This window comes from Protopterus annectens, chromosome 6.part0, assembly GCF_019279795.1.
Source record: "Protopterus annectens isolate FY-2018-M chromosome 6.part0, PAN1.0, whole genome shotgun sequence".
Lineage (NCBI taxonomy): Eukaryota > Metazoa > Chordata > Ceratodontiformes > Protopteridae > Protopterus > Protopterus annectens.
Genome location: NC_056737.1, coordinates 98,344,451 through 98,369,323, shown reverse-complemented (window position 1 = coordinate 98,369,323; position 24,873 = coordinate 98,344,451).

Below are 24,873 nucleotides of genomic sequence, written 5' to 3'. Positions count from 1 at the left end.
TGCACAACAGATACAATAACAGTGAAATTTACAAAAAGGAAAACTATTTTATGGTACAGTGTATTACTACAGCACTGTCCAACAATAAACAAGAATGCAAACATAGGTTTAAGTCCGAGAAAAGCCTAGTTCTAGTACACAGATTTGCAAAGTATTCTTGCACAGGCAGTTTAAACACCCAGTAATGACTGTATCTAGAACATGAGTATGGGACATTGGCAATCAGTGCCAGCTATCAGTTATAAAACCTCAGCTTTCATACAAACTCGTGGGGTACTAATTTCCATTGACACAGAGCAAATAATTAGCAATGCACTGTATATATCATGGGAACAAGAAAATGCATTATGTCATATTCTTAGGATGGAATGATTAAACATGCCAGGAAAATGTAACTGACTTTAGGGGGGCTTTACAATATATTTTCAGACAGATCTCCCCATTTATATCAGTAACTTCAAGTGTGGGGATAGTCATGCAATATAATGAAAGTATAGACAGACCTTCATTTCCAGCAAGGCCAACTTTTTAAAAAGCTTTATAATATGATCACATGGAGGGGATTCATGCCCATGTACAAAGTGGTTTCATTTGCAAGGCAGCCATTAAGGATCAAACATTAGGCTGTGTGATACCCCAGCACTGGCCCAGTAGTTAAGGAGCCTCAATCCTCACCACTGGCAACAGTGGGGAATTTACACACTGGGAGGATGACAGGTCCACACTCAGTAAAGTGCAATTTCCCTTAAGAGAACACAGAGACCACAGTCATTCTGGTGCTGGTTTCTCCCTCTTCCTCCAGATCCGCAATAAGACTCCCCACTGGCACAGCTATAGAGTTGAGATCTCAACTGAGTGGCCAATCCAAGATCTCTAGCACCCTCTCTGTCCAACCCATTATTCATGACCCTCCCTAAGTAGCTGACACACACACTCTTTAAGGTTTGATTTATATACAAACACACACACACACACACACACACACACACACACACACACACACACACACACACACACACACACACACACATATGCGCACTCTTGGGAAAGGCTGGTACAGGTTTACTAACTATGCCTCCTTCTGCCCAGACTATAAGATAGTTCCAACTGCCACCAGCCACTCTTTACCAGCTACTTTAAGGCCCTTAACAAAGGGTGTCCAATCATACTGTATAATGTTACTATTAATCCAAATGATAGTTTGACCAAGCACCAGGATATTAAGAGTGGCCTGTACAGTGCCATCAAATAGATATGCAACAAGTACTCTAAGAGCTTAAATATCTCTAAACAGACCAGCCACAAGTGAAAGGTTTAAATATATTTAATAATAAATAATAAAAGAACAAGAAAATTCTCAGAAATCAGTTACATCAGAGCTCAAAATCACAGGAAATATTAAAAAAAAACATTGCAGCACAGTCTGAAATAAATAAAGAAAACATCTAAGCTATACTTTACTATATTTCTATCTGAATCTAAAAGAGTTGTTATGCCCTAAAAACGTGCTTACAGAACAACAAGCAGGCAGAACTGGTGAGCTGAGTATATGTTCTTGTTAAGTCAAAGACAAAATTCAAAATGCCCTCTCACTCTCTCTCAGAGAGTTCTTAAATTAAAATCAAATATTACTGCTGGGTTAGCTTGGATGATATCACCTTTTGTCATCTGACTTAGTTCCCAAGCTAAACCCCCATTGTCAGTAACTATCAGCATTTAACATCTCTCTGTGAAAATACATAGCCTTCAGATGTTTGCAACTGCTAGAAGACATAAAACTTACAAAACAACACAGAGAGTCCCCTAGTGTAGACATCCTGTCTCCTGTTGACTGAAACTTGAAAGATAACTTTTATAGCACAATCATAAAACAATTTAAATTTCAACTGTTTTCGTGAAGTTTTACAAGTTAACCCTCTATGTTCTAGTTTCCACTGTTAAAACATATACCTTTACACAATTACAATAGTTTAGATACATTTCTGCTCTAAGCCAGCAGGGAATGCTGTGGTTACATTTTAGATCAGTACATAACATACAGTTCTAACACAGTTGTAGCACAAGCTTCTTACATGAATCATGTTGGCATTCACAAATGACACATAACTACTTACAAAATTCCAGATAGCTGGGCTGGTAGTATCTCCTTCTGTTACATTTCTATATAAATCATAATAATATTCACAAATAAAATGCAGCGGTGGTGCAGCAGTTAGTGTTGTCGCCTCACAGCAAAAGGTTCTCCCATTCGATTCTCAGCTGGAGTGCCTTCTGTGTGGATCTGCATGTCCTCCTCATGGTCGAGTGACGTTAAAGACATGCAGGTAGGTGCAAGCATGAATGGGCGTGCCTTCATTGAAGGTTGGGCGTCAGGCTGGCAACTTGGCACCGTAAAATCCATTGCCAATCATGAGCAGACTGGAGTTGCACTGTGGTGACCCCTAAAGTCTTAGTAGTAACATAGAATTATTTACAAAATTCCAGCTAGCTGGACTGGCAGTATTTCCCTTTGTCACGGGCTGTTTTGTTGTACGTCAAGGTTCATGCCAGAAACAATTTATTTCTGAGACTTACCAACATTTTTCTAAAATCTAGTCTTTGGATCTGACCCTCCCATGACCATATCAATCTATATAACTCCTTTAAAAATATTTTTGCTGGGAGTCTGTGCTCCCAATGTGGTCATAATGTGGTACTTTGCTCTGAGATTCCTGATCACTAACTATACCTTCAAGAATGCACCAGCTTGGAAAAAGAAAACTCATTTTTTACCCTTTCTTCTACTTGTACCACTTTGCAAGTTACATATTTAGAGAACGGGGGTAGGGGACCATACAAACAACAGTTTCCTAGGATGATCCATTTTGAAGTATCCTGGAATGACATGGTGGGTAGCAGGATAATAATTTGTAATTGTTGTAATAGAGGTGTTGCAAAACTGAGAATAAAGAAATTAAAAGTAAAGTGTAATTCAAGAGAGCAGTTAAAATGCAGTGAGAATGCCAAAAAGCTGTTTTATGTTAAAGAGACCTTGGCATTTGCTAGAAAAGATAGGGGGTCTGTCATAGCCATTAACTCAGCAAGTACATTATTACTTGAGACATCTGGAAGATGTGTAATATCTACTGACAGATGGGTTGATTTTCTTAACATGGATCACTAATGTATATTCCTACAGAAACTTGGATACTCAATAGGTTACTTAGACTAGACTTTAAGTCTTCCTATTAGGTTTTAATATAGAGGTTGCAAAATTAAAGATGGGTACTTTTCATTGTAGTTTTATGTTAAGTATGCCTAGATGGGCTGAGGATAGTATATCACTGCATTTGACTATGATGAATGAAACTGTCTGTGCATGTTGCTGTTATTCTTGTTTTTTTTTTTAATTTTCTGACTTTGTCACACTGAAACTCCCTTAAACCACAAAAATTTGCCTGAGCCCCACTCTGTATCAAAAAGGAACACCAGGCCTTCCCATACAAGAAAAAAAAATCCAGAAATACATTTGATGCAAATCCATAAATAAATTTGATGCCCAGTTCTGTAGCAGATTGTTCCACCAAAGAAGGCAACATACATAGAAGTGCAATTCAAATAATCAAATTTTGTCTTAAGGCAGAGTCAGCAAGATGGCTTGACCATCAGTGGTCCTGATGCCACACTGCCCTGCTCAGTAGTGCCCAGAACAAGTGTCTGCTTCTTGTGTAAGACTGAAGCATAAAACTGTATAATTCTGCTCAAACTAGCATATAACATTGAGTATTTATATAGAATGCAGAGTGCATACTCACTGGAATCGCTTTTCAGATTTTATAGTCAAGTATTACTTCAACATTATAACTGATATTATTATATTAATGTATTATACTTTAATTTTATATTTATATATATATATATATATATATATATATATATATATATATATATATTACACACACACACACACACACACACATATGTATATATATATATATATATATATATATATATATATATATATATAAATATTATATTAATATTATATATGTAAATATTATATTATTTGATAATTTATTATATTATGATTATTGACCATGGGTAAAGTCTATATATAACTAAATGGGATAGGTTATTTTGAGCACAAAAATCAAAACTGTCTATGTTTAAAATGGCCCACAAGGGCAGTTAGCCTAGGACTTACTTACGAAGCTATGAATATTATGATGTCTGATACATCAACAGTAGTATCATGTTAATCTTTGGGTGGTAAGCTACAAATCATTAATTGCACAGTTTTATTTAAAGGCATTGTGAGTGTTTCCAAAAACTTAAACTAATAGGGCCAGATTCCAGTGTAAGTGATTTACTCTGTTGTAAGCCTGCCCCAATTCTAAAAAACTTGCTCTCAGTGTAAGTGACATTTTAGATCCTATAAATCAGGCTTACACTAGAGGTCATATTCCAGAAGATGTGTTCTCAGTGTAAGTGACTTCCTCCACTGTATTTTACTGCAGTAAGTCACTTATACTGAGAACAAATATTTTAGAATCTCACCCATAGGCTGTTTATGATTTTACTACTAGCCGTTGTTGGTATTGCAAGGGTGAAACAATATAGAAATTTTGCTAAAACTGTGAATAAATACAGATAACCAGGTTGAGAAGTAACCTGTTAGATTTTATCTCACTAAACAGTAGTTAAATACAAGATCAGATAGACATCTTCCATAATAAATGTGAGACCTGGACTAATGTTGACAAAGTGGTTCAGGTGTTCCTATTCCATAATCGCATTTCTGTATGAGTTGATTTACCATATAGAGTGTCTGTTCCCATTTCCATTTATATAATTAATGCCGAAAATAACACTCAGAGTTTGGAAATGACACCAATACATTCCTCCTTAATGAACAGTAGTAAGACATGAGGAACAAACTGATAATTTTTACAAGTAATGACCTTCAAAATTAGCAATGCTTGTGTATCATGTGATTGAATCAGGTTTTCTGATCTTGATGAAGCTGATGATAAGTTTTTCCATTATCCTTACCTTCTAAACCAGTTGAATCCCCAAGGAATTTCAATGAATTCAGTGTTGTAATGCCATGTAATTATTTTAAGAGAGCATTAATGCCTCCAAATATCATCTTTTCATTCTAGACACAGATAAGTAACTGGTAAGCTAATAAGGAAAGTCACTGTACTTGATCTATGCCATTTTTACTGACTTATACATAAAAATTAACAACCGACCCCTCAGTGGCACCAGTATTGCATCAAGGAAAGATTTGAAGGGAACACACTTCCATCAGAATATAGAACATAGGCCTTCTACCACTGCACATGCTACAGCTTCTGGGAATCCATAACTGAATTTCCTGAATTTTTTCTTGTTTGATTTTTTTTTTGGTCTTTTTTTATTACCTGCTGTTTCTACACACACACACACACACACACACACACACACACACACACACACACACACACACACACACAAACACAAATTGAGGAAGCTCACTAGTGGCATGCAAAAGAGCTGTTTTTGTCAATTTTTAATCTCACAAAGCACACATCTCTCCCCTATAAATTCTTATTATCCTGATGACAAGGGCTCTGTAAAAGTGGACACAGTCCTCATGGAACAAGTATCATTGCAAATTGTTATAGAGACACCCGGAATAAATGCAAATCAACCAGGTTCTTTAATATTCAGTCTCTGTTGTCCCATAAAAGCACGCACCTCATACTGACAAGATATGATTGAATAACCTGTAGTTCTTTTCATATATTGCTCCTTGTTTACTTTCCATAAGAAGCAAAATTAAAGAAACTGATAGTTTTTCTAAATAGTAATAAGAACCAAGCTTGCATTTTAGAGCAATTTCAGTGTATACAGCTTTGGAAAATAGGCCTACTAAGGACAGTGGATAGCCTATGACATTACATGCAAATTAGGAGAATATTTTCTATCAACCGCACACTTCTATATACAAATTAGCGGAATTTTTTTCCACCAACCACATACTTGCACATGGATAAACCCATTCGGTTTGAGTACAGTCAAGCTGACTTCCTATCCCACAAACTCCTGCTACAGCATTTAAATACTCTGTTACTATTGCTTGATCTGAAAAAGTCTTGTAATTGATGAAATCACTTATCACAATTAGTTTCCATAAAGATTTGAAAAAAGAGCCTTCTTTGCTGCATTTCTTTTAGCCAAGAGCTTAGGAAGATTATGCTAACATTGAAAACTGAACTGCATAACCTATATAGATACATAGGTATAGTTTTTAACTGCTAACCTAGTCATGGCTTAGTGGGAGCATGAATTCCTTCTAACACACGCTTTATTTAAGTATATTAGTTTATATAAGAGATGTACTTATATCTTGATTTTTGTTTGGAATAGCACACTTGACAGGTTTTTTTCATGCTTTTTAATGATTTAAATAATAGTACATTTTTTAAATGTTACTATAGGCGAAATAAGTACTACAATGACATTTTTCGATTTAACTATCATAATGGCTTGGCTAATAATTACTTCTATAGTAATATATTTAGAAAAGAAACATTCATAAGTAACTATTTACATTTTAGTAGTTGGCATTCATCGTTTATGAAATGGAACATTATTTGTGGACAATTTACTACATTAAGTCGATTAGTGAGGATGAAAATTTTCATATTGAGGTTTCTGTTTTAAAGGATTTTTTTTAAAACTGTAGAAGTTACCTCTAAAAGGTGGAAAAAGTTTCAGTCAATATCATTTGTTGGTATAGTGGCAAGAATGCACAAACATATAACACTTATTCAAAATAATTTACTGTCCTAATAACTATTGATATGAAGAGCATTAAATATTTATTAAATGATAATTGCAAAATAATGAATGGTAACATAGATCTAACTAAAGCTATAGGTATCACTCCAACATTTGCTTAGATAAAATTGAGAAATTTGAAATGTATAGCAGAAAGACCAGATATTGCTGCACTTTAATAACTATTGATATGGAGAGCATTAAATATTTATTAAATGATAATTGCAAAATAATTTATTTATGATTTATTAGCATTTGTTGACCGGGAAGGTCCACTGGGTCAAAGACCCATTTTTAGTGGAGGCCCGGGGAGAAAAGCTCCTCAGAGTATTACAATAAGAGATAAAGAGTTACAAAAAGAGAGAAAGTTTAACATAAGATCTAAAAGTATTACTAATATAATAGTAATAATACATTTTATAATTTACAAATGTATAGGCTTACATTGATAATGCATTAGGAAAACATTACATAGGTTAAGATGTTACGACAGTGGACACACCTGGATTTTGATACAGTAAATTCATTTGCAGACAGTGCAGTTTACACTATTTTTGTGACTGGCTAGTGTACTTAACATATACCAGTCTAGGAGTCTGTGTTGCGTGTGTTGTTTAAGGAGGTTTGCTTCTAAGGCATGAGCAGGAAAGATTATTTAGATAATGAGATTTTAGGGCTTCTTTGAATTTTTTTGGATGGTCAGTTTGTGTTCATTTGGATGGTAACATATTCCATAGTTTGTCGACTGAATGGGAGAACAGACATTGTCCGGCTCTTTTGTTGGGTTTTGTAACAGAAAGCATGTGCTTACAGGAACATCTTAATGTTCTTGTGGGGGTGTACATTTGTAGGAGTGAACCAAGAGCTGGGCATTGATTAGGTTTACTGATTAGCTTGTGGGCTAAAGTTAGTTGGGTGTAGTGTAGATGGTGGGAAAATTCGAGCCATTTTAGTTTGGTAATTGCTTGGCAGTGATGAGTGTGGTGTAGATTTCAGAGGCAAATTTGGCTATTTTATTGTAACAAGAATGTAGTTTGTTATTTAAGGGTTGTGTGTAGATTGGTAAAAATAGCACTACCATATAGAAGGGAGGGGATGAGTAGGGTATTGGCTAATTTTGATTTGGTGGACTTATCCATACAGAGTTTGTGTCTATATAGTTTGCTTAATCTGAAGTGGGTTTTCTTTACTGCATTTAAGATGTGCAGTTCAAAAGTGAGTTTGTTGTCTATTGTTAATCCTAGTAATTTTGCTGTTTTCACTAGTTCTATTTGTGTGCCATCCTTTGCAAAGATTTTGAAGCCATGGTCAGGTGGTTTTGCTGAGAAAAGTAAAAGTTTAGTTTTTCTGGGGTTTAGCATACGTTGTGTGTTGATACGCCATGATTTGATGGAGGTAAAAGCCTGTTGTGTGACTGTGAGAAGATCAGAGAAGGTCTTAGAGGAGGCTATCAGAGTTGAGTCATCAGCATATTGGATGAGATTCTGGATATGGGGGGATTTGTGCAGGTCATTGGTGAAAATATTGAACATTACAGGACCTAAAATTGATCCTTGTGGCTCTCATATATTGTTGGGTTGGTAAGTGAATTGTACATTTTGCCACATTACTGACTGTTCCCTGCTTTGTAAGTAAGAGATGAACAATTCTAGGGATTTTGGGGAGCAGCCTAGTTTTGATAGTTGACTTACTAGCTTAGTATGTGACACTGTGCCGAAGGCCTTAGATAGGTCTAGTAGGATAACTGTGGTATGATGACCAGCATCTAGGGCTTTGTTGACAGTGTCAGTGAAGGAGAGCAAGGCAGTGATAGTGCTATGCCCTGGACGAAACCCATGTTGGGTGGGGGATAGAAGAGCATTACTAGTTAGATGTTTAGCTAGTTGTGAGTGGACACATTTTTCCAAGATTTTTGGTAGTGGGGAGATGGGGTGGTAGCTAGAAAGATCATGAGAGTTTCCTCTTTTATGTAAAGGGGAAATGATAGATTTTTTTCCATAGGAGGGGAACATATGATTCAGAGAGTGAGCGATTTATAAGAATGGTAACTGGGTATGCTATTGCTGTAGCTTCTAGCTGCAGGTATTCAGGGTAAAGATTATCTGCAGATAGTGAGCAAGGTTTGATTTGTTGTAAGAGTTTCAAGACCTGGGAGGTGGGTACAGGTTAGATAGAGAAGGAGTTTGCTGGTGGAATATTGGTGTAATCTGAAAGGGAGGGGGTGTGTTTAGTAGGTAGAGGCAGGTGGGTATTAGGGCTTGATGGGCTACCTTTGAGTAGATTTTGAATGGTAGAAATGAAATGGGTATTAAATTCTTGGGAAATTTCTTGTGGTGTTTTTTCTGGTGCTGGGGATGGCTTTTGGATATAGTACCTGGGTTAAGTAAAGTGGAGACAGATTTCCAAATTTTTGGGGGATTGTTGTATGAGGAAGACAGTTTGGTGGAGAAATAATCTTTTTTTGTCTTGTATCACAAGCTTTTTTTATTTATTACGCAGTTGCTTGTAGTGAAGTTAATTTTGTTTTGTTCTCTCTCTTAGCCATATTTTCCAAGCTTTGTTTCTCAGAGATATTGTTTGTTTGGTTAGTTTTGTTAACCAGGGGGCATGATTGTTTTTGTTTGTTTGGTACGCATAGGATCTAGGCTATTGAGGGTATCTAGGAAGAGCTTGTTGAAATAATCAATGGCTTCATCTAAGGAGAGTGTTTTTAGGTGGTTCCAGTTGTGGAAGTTTAGGATATTTATAAACTGATCTCTATCAAAGTGGGCAAGGTTTCTGGAGGTTCTATATGAATGTGTTTTACTTGATTGAAGTTGGGTCCTATAAGTATATGCTGGGAGATGGTCACTTAGTGTGTTTGGTAGGGTGCCTGAGTTTGTGTAGTTTTGGGGATGTGTGGGATGTGGGAATGGTAACATAGATCTAACTAAATCTATAGGTATCACTCCAATATTTGCTTAGAAAAATTGAGAAATTTGAAATGTATAGCAGAAAGACCAGATATTGCTGTATTTTAATAACTATTGATATGGAGAGCATTAAATATTTATTAAATGATAATTGCAAAATAATGAATGGTAACATAGATCTAACTAAAGCTATAGGTATCACTCCAACATTTGCTTAGAAAAAATTGAGAAATTTGAAATGTATAGCAGAAAGACCAGACATTGCTGCACTTTCTATATAGCAGAAAGATCAGATATTGCTGTGTCTTCTAGAAAATTAGTGCCTTCTGGTATGCATTCATCTTACACATGTAAGCAATGTAGATTTATTTAAATAGTCAAATTGCTTTTCTTAAACACTTCAGGAGACTTATTACATCTAGAAATAGATATATTTGAAAATCTGAATATATAGTTTATATGGTTACTTGTAGTTCCTGCTAGAGCTTATATGTGGGAAAGACCACCAGAACATTCTTACAGATAATTTATGAACCTGTACTGGCTGTACAAAACAATGATTTAAATAATGACTTAGTTAAACTTGCAATTGCTTATAATTTCTTTAAAAAGCGTTATTTTTTATTGGAAGAATTATAAAATACCTTGTGTGTTGGTGATATTGGTGATTTTAATAATAATAATAATAATAATAATAACTGGGCATTCTCAGAGAAAACAGATTTGCGAAGGGTTATAGGAGAGAGACCCTCCTATGTATACAAAACTGGGGAAAACATAAAAGAAAGTTTTGAATATGTGAAAAACACACAAGTATAATGGTATTATGAAGTGTGGATCCTATTCACAATTTTACTACCTAGTAGATTGTAAAATGTTTATTTTAGAAAATACCCTTAAAACAAAAGTAAAATTTGTTAAGGGTAACTGTCACACACCAGGTGTCATATACCTTGCGCTGTGTAAGGGATGTCCAGCATATTATGTTGGCAAAACTGAAAGGCAATTACGTAATAGGATATATGAACACATGTATCAGATATCCACTAAGAATAATAACAATACACTGTATAGGCATTCTCTAGTTTGTAGTAATTTTCAGGGGTTCCATTTTGTAATCTTAGAGAAAGTATTAGTTAACCCTAATTGGGGGGGGGACTACAGAAATTTAATGGAAGAAAAAGAAGTCAAATGGCAAATCAAGCTGCAGGCGAGGGAGGGCATAGGTTTAAATGAAGTTATTTCTGTAAAACCCCTGTTAATTAAGAGAGCTAGGGACAAAAGGCTATGTTAAAAATTTCCATGAAGTTAGGAAAGTTTATTTCAAGTGTATTAAATATGGTACAGATGTTTATAAGTGTTTTTTAAGTTGTATTTTTTAAACAAAGTGATTGTGTCTTTAAATACATTTGTGTGGCTGTGATATCATCAACACATTGGGCTATAAATGTTGGATTTAATAGAAGGCATGTATTCTGATGAAGTCCCCATTTTGAGGGGATGAAAGCACTCAATGAATACTTTTTAAATATTTTTATGTCTTAATAAAATGTTTGATACCTTTGGAAGGTTGTGGAGAGTTTTGGCTGCAACGCAGTGATTTTATTATTTTATTTATGATTTTAATAGTATGTTAGAATGCAAAGATGTCAGGTCACAACTTGATCTTGATGCTGAAAAGGCACCAGGAATTAATGGAAATATTAATACTAAATATTTTTTAAAACTTTCTAAGTATTTTTAAAGATGAAATGATTAATGTATATAATAGCTTACATTTATATTAGTATTTAAACATTGTATAATAGGAGATGTAATGTAAGCAACCTGTCCTGAGGGATCAGTGTCTGTTATTCTAAAAGTGTATTAATTCTGGTTTAAGCACTTGGGCTTCAGGCCAGTTATTTTACATTAAAAGGGTTCGTGGTCTGCACTGTTGTGGGAGGAGAGGTTGGACTCTGCCCTTCTGAGCTGGGAATTTCTGGTTAAAGGCTTATAGTGCCTGCATATTTGAACTGTTTCTTACTGAAATTAGTACACCTTGTTTGCTGTAGCATAGACTAGATCCAGGCCTGCTGAATCTAGCTTTGTTTGTATGCTTGTTGTTTGTTTGCTTGTTATTTCCCTGAAATGCTAACTTGGCCTTTCAGTGCTTCTGTGGATCCCTAGTGATATCTGCATTGCTTACTGTACTTATTTCCTTGCTTCACTTGAAAGAAAGTTACTGTTTGTCATTTTTGCATTTAAGTTACCTGTAAAACATTGCATTTAAGTTACCTCAGTAAAGCAATTATATAAGTCAGCACTAACAAATTAAAAGCACTACACCCTCACAAACTCCCCTTGAGTACCTTGTTCTCCATTGGCCCTTTTTTCAATTATAAAGGAATTCCCAATACTATTCTAGCATGTCCAAAGGTCAGTTGTCAATCTCCTCTCCAGTCCAGCTGGTGAATCTGGGAATCTTGAGGCAATGTTACAACTGCCTCATGTACACAGACAACCCTCTCCTCCTCCCAACAAATTCCAACACATGTGAGAGATGCAACCATATAGCCATACTGGAGGCTAAGCTCTCTCAACTCAGTACTGGCGAAACCAGTCAGGAGGAGAAGGAAACCACACTCACTACAATTCCAGTCTCACATAGACCTACCATGACAGCAAACCAAACACATAAACACAGGCTTTGCTGTATTCTGGACTTTTGGAAAGTTCCTGTGATGCCCATTTCCTTTCTTGGATAAAGGGAGGCTTCTTTGTTCACCAGTGGCAGTGGGGAGCTTGGAGCAGCCTATCTATCCCTGGAGGAGTGTTCCCAGCACAAGAATCTGGTAGTCTATTGGCCGTTTTGGGCCAATTTCTAGCTCTTTCAAGTCCCCCTGTAAAAAACCCGCTTTAGCGCAGCTTTGTGCGATTTTGTGCATAGCCCAGCATCGGGCAGCGCCGCTTAATTGGGTTTAAACCATTCTCGGCTCCACAAAGTCTGCTCTTCACTTTTTCCCTTAGAACTGATCTAGTTCTCATAATAAACACCCTATTCCCACTCTTAAGCCTGGCACTTGCTCAGTAAAGCAATTATATAAGTTAGCACTAAAAAATTAAAAGCACTACACCCTCACAAACTCCCCTTGAGTACTTTGTTCCCCATTGGCCCTTTTTTCAATTATAAAGGAATTCCCAATACTTTACTAGCATGTCCAAAGGTCAGTTGTCAATCTCCTCTCTGGTCCAGCTGGTGAATCTGGGAATCTTGAGGCAATGTTACAACTGCCTCATGTACACAGACAACCCTCTCCTCCTTCCAACAAATTCCAACACATGTGAGAGATGCAACCATATAGCCAAACTGGAGGTTAAGCTCTCTCAACTCAGTACTGGCATAACCAGTCAGGAGGAGAAGGAAACCACACTCACTACAATTCCAGTCTCACATAGACCTACCATGACAGCAGACTAAACACATAAACACACAAAAACATACTCGGAGGCTCTAAATAAAAATCTGCCTAAGCAGCATAGACCTCCAAAGCAGACACCCAAGCAACCGCTACCCCAAAACAAAACACGTGCAACACATAGCTCACAAAGCTAGTGTGCTGAACAGTCACAGCCCTTAAGGCTAAACAACACACCTGATACACTTGTAATAGGTGACTCTATCGTCAGGCACACTGACGTCCCGCTCACCAGACTGAACAAGGAGAAGGTCACGGTGAGCTGCCTGTCGGGTGCTAGGATCCGCCACATAACACAAGCACTCAGGTCACTCCAAGGCAAGTACAAATATGACTCAGTCATTGTCCATGCTGGTGTGAATGACCTGAGACGTACCTCCCTGGACTACATGAAAAGAGACATAGAGGAGCTCTCTGAGCATGTAGCCCAGGCCGGTATGACCCTGACCTTGAGTAGCATCTTACCCTCACCAAGAATGATGCCACAATATGAAGACAAGATGATCAATTTCAACAATTGGCTTAAGTATTGGTGTCATTCAAAGGGGATCCAATGGCTGTCTGCCTGGGATGACATGCTCAACAAGCCACGATGCTTCGCTAGGGACGGCTTGCACCTGTCACCCCTGGGCTTTCGGATATTGGCAAAGGCTCTTGCCACCCCCATAGTGCCTTTTTAGGCAAGGCTCAAAAGACAAACCCACCTCCATAGGTATCACAAGGGATAAGAAACTAAGAGTAATGCTACTCAATGCCAGAAGTCTAAACCTCAAGATGCATGCACTCGAACCTCTCCTTAGCATGGAGAACATCGATATCTGTGCAGTAACAGAAACCTGGTTCAAGGCTCCCGAGAGCACCCCAGCACTGCCAGGTTATACCTCATACCATGTTTTTCGGCCCCAAAACTTGGACCGAACCACAAAAGGAGGGGGAGTATCAATATTCGTCAAAGATACCCACACCTCCAGGTTGGTGGCACAGCACGAAGCATCAGAGACTATCCATGTGCAACTAGCAGTGGGTAAAACTGCCTTCCAGTTTATAGCCTGCTATAGACCACCCTCCCAAACCCAGGAACCCCACTCAGCCTTCCTGAGAACACTGGAAAATACGAAGGTCTCTCCAAACACCATTATATTGGGCGACATCAACTACCCTAACATAGACTGGGAGCATTACTCTAGCTCCAACACCCTAGCCCAAAGGTTCCTAGAATTTATAAACTCAAATGCTATGGAACAACTTGTTGCCACTCCCACAAGAGGGAAAAACATACTGGACCTGATCATCACCGACATGGGGACTCTATGCTCCAGACCAGAAGTGTATCCCTCACTGGTAAGATCAGACCATAAACTAATCTCACTAGATATTCACATCCCGACCCCAGCCCCTGCCCAGAAAAACACAGTGAAAAACTTCTCTAAAGCAAATTTCACACTCCTCAAAACTGAGGTGGAATCCTTCAAAGCCCCCGGGCCTGTGGAAAATACAGTCCAGATCGCAGAATCCTTTATAAATGCATTCTATGAACACCTTCAGGAATGCATGGATCATGCAATCCCAAATAAAACCAAGACCCAATCCTCCAAAGTTAGGCGTCCTGTCTGGTGGATCCCAGCCATAAACAAACTATACAATAGAAGGAGGAAGCTACTACATGATAGAGCAAAATCCCAAAAAGGGAAGGCAGATCAGTATTAACAAAAAACTACGTGCACTCATAAAATTGTCTAAGGCCAGCTTCAAGAGAAAAATTGCACAGGACACTAAGGATAATCACAAAGATTCTTTAGTTATGTTAGGAACCTGGGTGGGAATTCCCAGATATGCTCAGAATTAGTCCAAAATGACAAAAAATACACCAAACCCACAGAAATTGCCAACATCCTAGCTGACAGGTTCAGCGCAAACTCCCCCCCTCCCCACCAAAAGGGCAAATATCTATCCCAGCAGAGTGCTGCCCCCCTGACATCTCAGATGCTCAGGTAAGAGCTGCCCTCTCCAAAGCAAATACACAGTATCAGTGGGACCAGACGGTGTCCCGGGCTGCGTCCTACATGAACTCCAAGAAGAGCTAAACCCAAACATAAAACTACTGTTCAATCTCAGCCTTACTACAGGATATGTACCCAAAGAGTGGCATACAGCAACAGTAGTCCCTCTCCACAAAGGTGGTGCCTCAACGGATCCTGGAAACTATCAACCCATAAGCTTGACTAGCTTGGTCTGCAAAGCTATGGAAAGTATCATCATGGACCTCATAAATAAAGATATTGGGCACCTACAGACACTAGATCCTACCCAGTTTGGCTTTGTTAAGGGCAGATCTTGCCTCTTAAACCTGGTTGATTTCTTTGAAACAGTCACCAAGGCCATTGGTGAGGGGAAGGTGGTCCACACAGCCTACCTGGACCTCATAAAAGCCTTCGATACAATACCCCACTCAGGCATTATATATAAGCTCACCAGCTTAAATATAAACCCCTATGTCACTAGATGGGTTGCAAACTGGCTCAAGGACAGAACCCACTTGGTTAGAATTGTTGGAGCCATGTCAGACTCCAAACCAGTTACAAGTGGCATCCCACAAGGCTCAGTCCTGGGACCTCTCTTGTTCGGCATATATTTCTCAGAGGTACAGGCCAACACGGAAGGACTGTGGCTGACCAAGTTCGCAGATGACTGCAAACTGGGCGCCATAATCAACTCTCCAGCCGACACAAGCATCCTCCAAAAGGGCCTCATAGAAACAGACAACTGGTGCCAGAGCCATGGCCTCAAGCTAATCGCCAAAAAGTGTATAGTCATCCCGTTTGGCAAAAACAAAGTGCCCACAAATTACCACATAGGTGGTAATCCATTATGTACAGTAGAAGTAATTAGGGACCTGGGGACCCAAGTTGATAGCAATCTCTCATTTGACAACCACGTGGCCAAAGTGGTTAGAAAAACATTTTATATAGCCCACCTAATCATGGAGGGATTCACATCTAGATCAGGGGAGGTCATCGTGCCTCTTCACTCATCCCTCATCAGGCCCATAATTGAGTACAATGCCCCTTTTGGGATGTACCTTACCAGACACCAGCAGCAACTGGAAAGGCCCCAAAAGTACCTCACCAAGAGGATCAAAGGGCTCAAACAGATGCCATATGCTGCCCGGTTAAAGAAACTCCAGCTCTACTCAGTGGCATACCGCCTGCTCAGAGGCGATCTGTGCCTGACGTATAAAGCCATGTCCAACCCAGAATTAATGGACATGCTGCACCTCAGAAAATCCAAATCCCATCAAGCTATGTGCTCGAGAGAATTGAACCTCAGCACTGAAATAAATAGGACATACTGGAGGGACAGATTCATAACCCAGAGGCTCCCTTCACTCTGGAATAAAATCCCAGTCCAGGTTAGGCAGAGTCCCTCATTGACTCTCTTCAAGAGGAATCTTGATGAGTGGATGGGAGATCCTAGGTTTACCCCTGGTATCACTTCTGTGTCACTGTTAGACAGAGGCACAGTATACTAACCTCAAAAAATGGCATAGCAAAAGTAATTTAAAATGGGTGGCGAACGCCAAACACACTCTGGCTAGGCTTATAAATGCCCTAGGCAGATAGCCTAGTATGAGCCTATGAACCTATGAACCTATGTGTTTTAGTGTGAGACCATTTGTTAAGTAAGGAGACTGTTTGGTGTCAAGTGATATATATATATATATATATATATATATATATATATATATATATATATATATATAAAAATATATATATATATATATATATATATATATATATATATATATATATATATATATATATATATATATATATATATATATATATATATATATATATATATATATATATATATATATATGGGTCTACCTGAAAACACCGACACGCAAAAACACCGACAACGAGATAACCGACACCACAAAACCGAAAGTTCAAAAACATGAAACTTCACATGCCCGACAAACCACAGTCCCGACAATCAACAAAATAAAACAAATACCTTTTCCGTAAAACACACACACAACACAAGCATACCAAAAACCTTACAAACCTACACTAAACCTTACACACACAACCATCTATGCACTAACCTTAACCCAAACCCTAACCCTAAGATCCATCACTATTGCACACTCACCTAACCCGCGCCCAAACCTTAACTCACTTAACCTGCCCTAACCCTAAAGTCTGTCACTACTGCACACTTACCTTACCTGCACCCTAACCCTAACTCACTTAACCTGCCCCTAACCTGAACGTCTGTCACTATCGCATACTTACCTTACCCGCACCCTGACCCTAACGTCCATCACTATCACACACTTACCTTAACATGTTGATGTTCTCAGCATCGGGATTTTCAATCGTCGGTCATCTCCGTTGTTGATCTTCTGGTGTCGGTTATCTCATTGTCAGCGTTGTCAGCGTTCGGTGTTTTCAGGTAGATCCATATATATATATATATATATATATATATATATATATATATATATATATATATATATATATATATATATATATATATATATATATATATATAGTATTCAGTGTAAAAGGTTTTGGTTTAATTGATTAGTTGCAGATGAAGTTCTCTTTAAAACAAGGAAATAAAAGCACTCAACAACTGATCACCCATACTGTGTGTCCTTTCATTTACAAGTGACACTTTGTTGTCTTTAAGCATTTTGGTGTTTGGCATCACTGCTTCAGTTCACTGATTTTTTGTGTTATTTGTAATATAAAATAAGTAACCTCTACTTAACTTATGAAACAATTTATAAATTCTGAATATCCTAACAGTGGAAGTCCTTCCTGTTAAACTCTCGGGTACCAGGAAAAATTGCTTATAATATTAACTAAAAGGAGGTCTTGTACAGATATTTTTTTTAGTTTCACGGTGTATTGCATATATACACTACTTTATGTTATGATATAAATAATCAAACCTCTGCAAGGATTAATTACCTTATTCTAATGGTTAAGATATAGCTCTGGTCACTTGTAGAGCTAAATATGAATACATAATGGATGTTCTTTTGGGGCAATATAGTATTTTTATTTGCTATGTCACTGAGTGATCCAATCCATTTTCTAGTGGAAACTTTAATTCCATTAAGGTTGATTTTTGTGCTGAATGGAGAGGAAGAAGTTACGGACAATTCTTAGAGACCAAGCAAAAAGTGTTATAAATCCTTTCATTGCTTGGGTTAGTGTTACTAAGGGGGGGTGACATTTAGAGTTTTCAAGTTTCAGCTAGGCAAGTTATGAGTTAACAGAATTAGCTCCTAGGGATAGGCTAGTTGTCCTCTTTGCATTGCTGTCATGAGATATTTACTAGAAACCTGGACAAATATTAATTTATTGTTCAAACTGTTTAGGAGTCGGCATGTTGTACTATGACTTTATGTTATTTATTCTCCCCTTAGCTAGTGAGACAGGTAAGCAAATATGTTTCACATTAACCGACTGTGCTATGATTGATTTAAGTACCTCTTCCTGGAATTTTATATGGTTTGCAAATTGCAGCTGAAAGGAAACCCTTTTGGCAGTTGTTTTATGATATGAAAATGAAACTATATCTTGTAGAAGAAACTCATATGCAGAAGTTTGAGACATACAAGAAGAAATGAATACCACATACATTGGCCTTAGGTAACTCAACCAATATTTGTAGAATGGCTATTCTTGTTAAAATAGGTTATCGATTTAATATATTCTAGGTAAAGAAGGATTCTCAAGGAGTATTTGTTATAGTAGAAGATATTGGTCCATTCTTTTATTGTCCTTCAGTGCTGACTTCAGTTCATGTACATGCCTGGATAATGGATAGGGCCTATTTCCGTCTTCAAAATTTTTAGGTTTTATTTGAATGCGTTAAATAGAATTTAGTCCAAGTTGTAGACCAGAATTTCCCCTTGTTTTTTTCCCATAGATTGAACTGTATTATTTATAACCCATAATAACAGAAATATACAGCTATCCTATTTGATTAATGTTCATGATCTTCTCAGTCCTTTCTGTGCTTTGCTGTCAACAGGGAACACGTTTATACTTTTTTCCTTTCTGTTCAGATTATGGACAAGAACGGACTTGCTTGTTGACTATATTGACAGTATATCCTTGAATAAGTTTAGACCAGATCCTTCTAGGACAATTTGATAATTAATTTAAAAGTTACTACATATTCATATGGAAATGTGGGTGTTACTTGAAGGTTAAATTTATTACTATTGCAAAATAAAAACTTGAAGACTATATCAAAGTTATCCCATTAGACACAATTTAAACTATAACAACCAGCATGTATTACTCATCCCTTTTCTGTTCAACGTCTTAAAATATTTGCTTTCACATACAGTTGTATTCCGACCATTAAGGTTCAATATCTCTTGGCTTGTAATCATTTATTAGATGAGTGGGGAAATATTCCCCTTCTATGAAGATTTCCATAGGCATTAGAAAAGGGTACCCTTTGCCACCTTATCATTTTTATCCCATTCCTGGAATTTTTGTTTTCTTTTTCCTTAATATTTCAAGATGCTAAGCTTATAAGAATTGACTTTTTCAATAAAATGGTAGTATTATCTCATTTGTGGATGATATCCTTCTTTACCTCCACAAATGAACTAATTCCATCCCTTGTTTACTCCACTTAGTCAAAGAATGTAGTAACGCATCAAACTATAAATTAAAATATGATAATGTAATGCTTATGGGTTCAATGTTCCTGGAATTTTAAAAAGCATGAGTTAAAAATAGTGCATTAACCAGGAATCAAACCCAGGTCAACTACTTGAAAGGCAACCATACTCACCACTATAGCACATAAACAATACTGAACATAATAGATCAAATAAATGATACATAAATGTCATATCAAAAACTTTTAAAAACATTATAAATAGTGTGATAAGTAACAACATAATAAATAATAATAAACATTTTAAATGTGTAAATACAGTTAAATGTTTAAAATGTTAAACTACCTTTCTTGTGCTTTTAGTCTTAAAATACTAGTTATAGAAAGGTAGCCATTCAAACCTGGCCAGTAATTAGTCCTTAGGTATAACTGCCATGCTAATTCCTTTCTCTCCAAAATGATAGTCCACGGTCCACCCTTTTCTCCTGTCTTCACTACATCCAGTACAAAAAACTTAAAATGATGTTCTGTATACTCCAGACAGTGCTTTGCTAAAGCATTAGTCTTGTCTTTTAATTGTAAAGCTCTCAGTTGTTCATAAATACTTTTTTAACTTCCTCTCCATCATACCTATGTAGAAGCAGACACATGCACTGCACTGGGCACAGTACACTACTTTTCCAGAGGTACAATAAAATTTGTCTTTTGGTTTGAATTTAAAACCATTAATCAAAACCTTCTCAGTTTCAAGAATGAAAGGACAATAATTACAACACCCACACATTTTTATAAATCCTATGGATTTAAAGTGCGGTGTCTTTCCTAGTATGTCCTTTAGATTCATTCCCCTCCTATATACAATAACCAGTCCTTCATTCACTACATCTTTTATTTCTTTGTCTAAAAATCTGGTATAAAACTGGCAGTATTGATAAAATTCTGAATTAATAAGATATGTCTTCCCCCACTGCAGCATGACAATATTAGCATAAACACCACCACAAGCTGACCTCATGGCCACCACTTCTTTTTGCAGATAATACTTATTCTTTTTGCAGATAATACTTATTCTCAAACACAATAAAATTATTGTTTAAAACAATTTCTAAAAGATGGTCATGTAAATCAAGGTCTTCTTGTGAAAAACTCTTCTAAATAAAAAAGTCACAGAACCATTGCACTCCTATATTGTGCGGAATTACAGAATATAAATCCTTTACATCTATTCTAATAATGATGCATTCCTCACTGAATTCAATATCATTTAATTTTATTTAAAATAATCCCACAAATCCTTACAAATTGCTAGTTCATTGGACACAATTCTATTCAATTTCACATCAATATATTTAGTCAAGGAAATGTAATACACCCCCTGACATCTACAATGGGACACATTGGAGATTATTGTATAATGTTATGCAACTTTGGGAGGCCAAACATAGTTGGGATTATTGGGTGGGGTCCGATAAATAATTGTATTCAGTAAAAGTCATACTGTCATGAATCAACAAATCTTTCACTGCTCCCCTAACACTCCTATATGCTCCATTCAACTCATTGAATGAGTTGGGTTCATTTGGTTTGGTGAACAAAATTTCTTTAATTTTGGATATATAATCTGTACGACTTGTTACCACAAAACTGCCTCCTTTATCTGGTTTGATAAATTGAACCAGCGTATTACTTGAGATCGAATCAATTAATTGCTTTCAGTCCTTAAAATATTAAAAACATTCTAACTATTGTAATTTCTCAAGTCAAGCTCACACATCTTGTAAAACAACTCTCATCATTAGGGGGCTGAAAAGTACTGGATATCTATTGTGGTCTTGTCACCATGTTAACGTTCTGGAAAATAATTTTTAAATTTAATTTTCTAATAATTTAAGATGAATCAGTAAATTTAATATGTCAACTTTTTTAGAGTTTTGAGAGCTATAAGATTAAAAGACAAAACTAATGCTTTAGCAAAACACTATTTAGAGTATACATAACATTCTTTAAGTTTTTTGTGCTGGATGTAGTGAAGGTTGGAGAAAGGGGTGGACCATGGACTATCATTTTGGAGAGAATGAAATTAGCCTGGCAGTTACACCTAAGGGTTAGTTATTGGCCAGGTTTGAATGGCTACCTTTCTATAACTAGTATTTTAAGACTAAAAGCACAAGAAGGGTAGTTTTAACATTTTAAACATGTAATTGTATTTATACATTTAAAATGTTTATTATTGTTTATTTATTATATTGTTACATATCACTGTATTTATAATGTGTTCATAATTTTTTGATATGAAATTTATGTATCATTTATTTCATCTATGATGTTCAGTATTGTTCATGTGGTATAGTGGTGAGCATAGTTGCCTTTCAAGCAGTTGACCTGGGTTTAATTCCCCAGTTAGTGCACTATTTTTAATGCTTTTTAAAATCCCAGGAACATTAAAATCATGAATTATGCATTATTTGCTTTGTATTGGCTGTTACAAAGGAGAGGTGTATCTTCTGTTATATTTAAACTTTATTCATGTTAGTTTGGTTTGACTGATGAAGTTTCATTAAGTGATGAGAAGAAAGCGCTTACAATATTTTATTTGAATGTTTCTTTAATAAAAGGTCGTTTTACATCTGGATTTACTTCATTTACAATGGTTTTGTACATTTTCATGGAATTTTAAATTTGTGACCGATAACAGTCCTTGCTTCAGTTTGCTGTTTTTCATTGTCTAAGTGGACTGATTTATTGACCCTTTTCACCCATGACCTGAGCTCAAAGAGCAGAAAATACATCACAGTCTTTAAATCAACAATATTATACACAGAATGAGTACATAGCAACATTCAGAGCATAGTAAGATTGAATGCAGATAGGGTAAGACTGACAGATCTAGTCAGAGTGCCTTGAGAGGAAAAAAAAAAAAAAAAAAAAAAAAAAAAAAAAAAAATATATATATATATATATATATATCTATATATCTATATATATATATATATATATATATATATATATATATATAATACTTATTTATATATTTTTTTTTAATATAAATATATATATATATATATATATATATATATATACACGTATATAATATATGGTTCCCCTTCAAAACGTTGAAAACCCATAACATCTAATTTCAAAACAGCAAGACCATAAGATCAAAAATGCATAACATCTAAAACTCATAACATCGAATCTCACAACACTGAACACTACAAAGCAAGTATAAATAACATCCCACACAATATTTACTATGTTTCTGCAGGGGTGCAAGCCCACCTGCACCCCTAAAGTGGGGGTCGCTGCCCCCTACATCCCCTGAAAATTAAATATACCAACTCCTAGATCAAACTACAGTGGGAAAAAGTTAAATTTCCTAACCCCACTGTATCACGATCACCATAGATAATGTACACATAATGTGTAAATCAGTTAGCTGTATGGCCTAAAAACACATAAGGAGTGGCATAATAAACACTATATACAGATTAACAAAATTATTATACCTATACCATTTACATGTTTTATGATACACAACTAAATTTTATGCATTTTCAATGTTGTGAGATCCGATGTTATGAGTTTTAGATGTTGTCTTTTTGATCTTATGGTCTCGCTGTTTTGAAATTAGATGTTATGGGTTTTCGACATTTTGAAGGGTAACTATATACATATATATATATATATATATATATATATATATATATATATATATATATATATTTATTTATGGGTCTACTTTGAATCACTGAAAACTCATTTTACTGGATTTCATTCACCTTCAAAAAATCACTGAAAACTCATTTCACTGAATGTAAGTACTGTTGAGCAAATAAAATGTATATGCCCTTTTCCTCAATGTAGTGTGATCCTAGAGTTAGTATATATAGTTAGGAGGGTGTGGTGTAGTACCCCACCTACTTAGCTTTTATATTTATGAATCTCATTTCACTGAAAGCTAATATATTAAATCAAAAGTAGGTGGGGGCTATGCCTCCCGCACCCCCCAACTACATATACTAACTCCAGGATCACACTACAGTGGAGAAAAGGGCATACTGCATGTACATTCGTGTATGTTATATTTTGCCATCGCACCCTCGCTGAGCTTTGTGAGCAAATCTCTCTAGATTTGCTGCTGTTTGTATTTAACTGTTGTAGAGAATGTGTCTATTCCGGAATATACATTTTATTTGCCCAACAGTACTTCCATACAGTGAAATGTGATGCAGTGAAATGAGTTTTCAGAGATTTGAGCTTTCAGCGATTTGGTGTGAGTGTTTTGAAATTCAGTGAAATGAGTTTTCAGTGAATTAAAGAACGTAGACCCATGTGTATATATATATATATATATATATATATATATATATATATATATATGTGTATATATATGGGTTCCATACACTAGATCGTATTTTCACTAATTCGAAATAGTGCATGGAATGCTCACTGCAGTGAAAGTGCACTTAATCGAAAGTGCACCTATGCAAAGTTCAGTACAACGAACGGGTGTTGTACTGAACTTGCGTGCAGTACTCATGGACCTTAGGGTTAGGGCACGGGTCATAGTAAGGGGATAGCCCTATGGGCTATCCTCTTACCATGACTCGTGCCCTAACCCTAAGGTCTGTGACGACTGCAGTGCAGTGAAGGACATAGCAATGTCCTCCACTATGGTGCGATAGTCACGAACCTTAGGGTTAGGGCATGGGTTAGGGCAAGGGGATAGCTTTACTAACTATCCCCTTACCCTAACCCATGCCCTAACCCTAAGGTCCGTGACTATTGCACCATAGTGGAGGACATAGCTTGTTTTTTATGTCCTCCACTGTGCTGCGGTGTTTTCGGTGAAGTGTACTTACGCAAAAGCGCAAAAGTTCACTTTCATTAAAGTGAACTTTCACAGAAGTGAGGCTTTCTATTACAAGTTCAAAGTAGTGACCTTTTGTTCTTGTAATAGGAATCCATATATATATATATATATATATATATATATATATATATATATATATATATATATATATATATATATATCTATA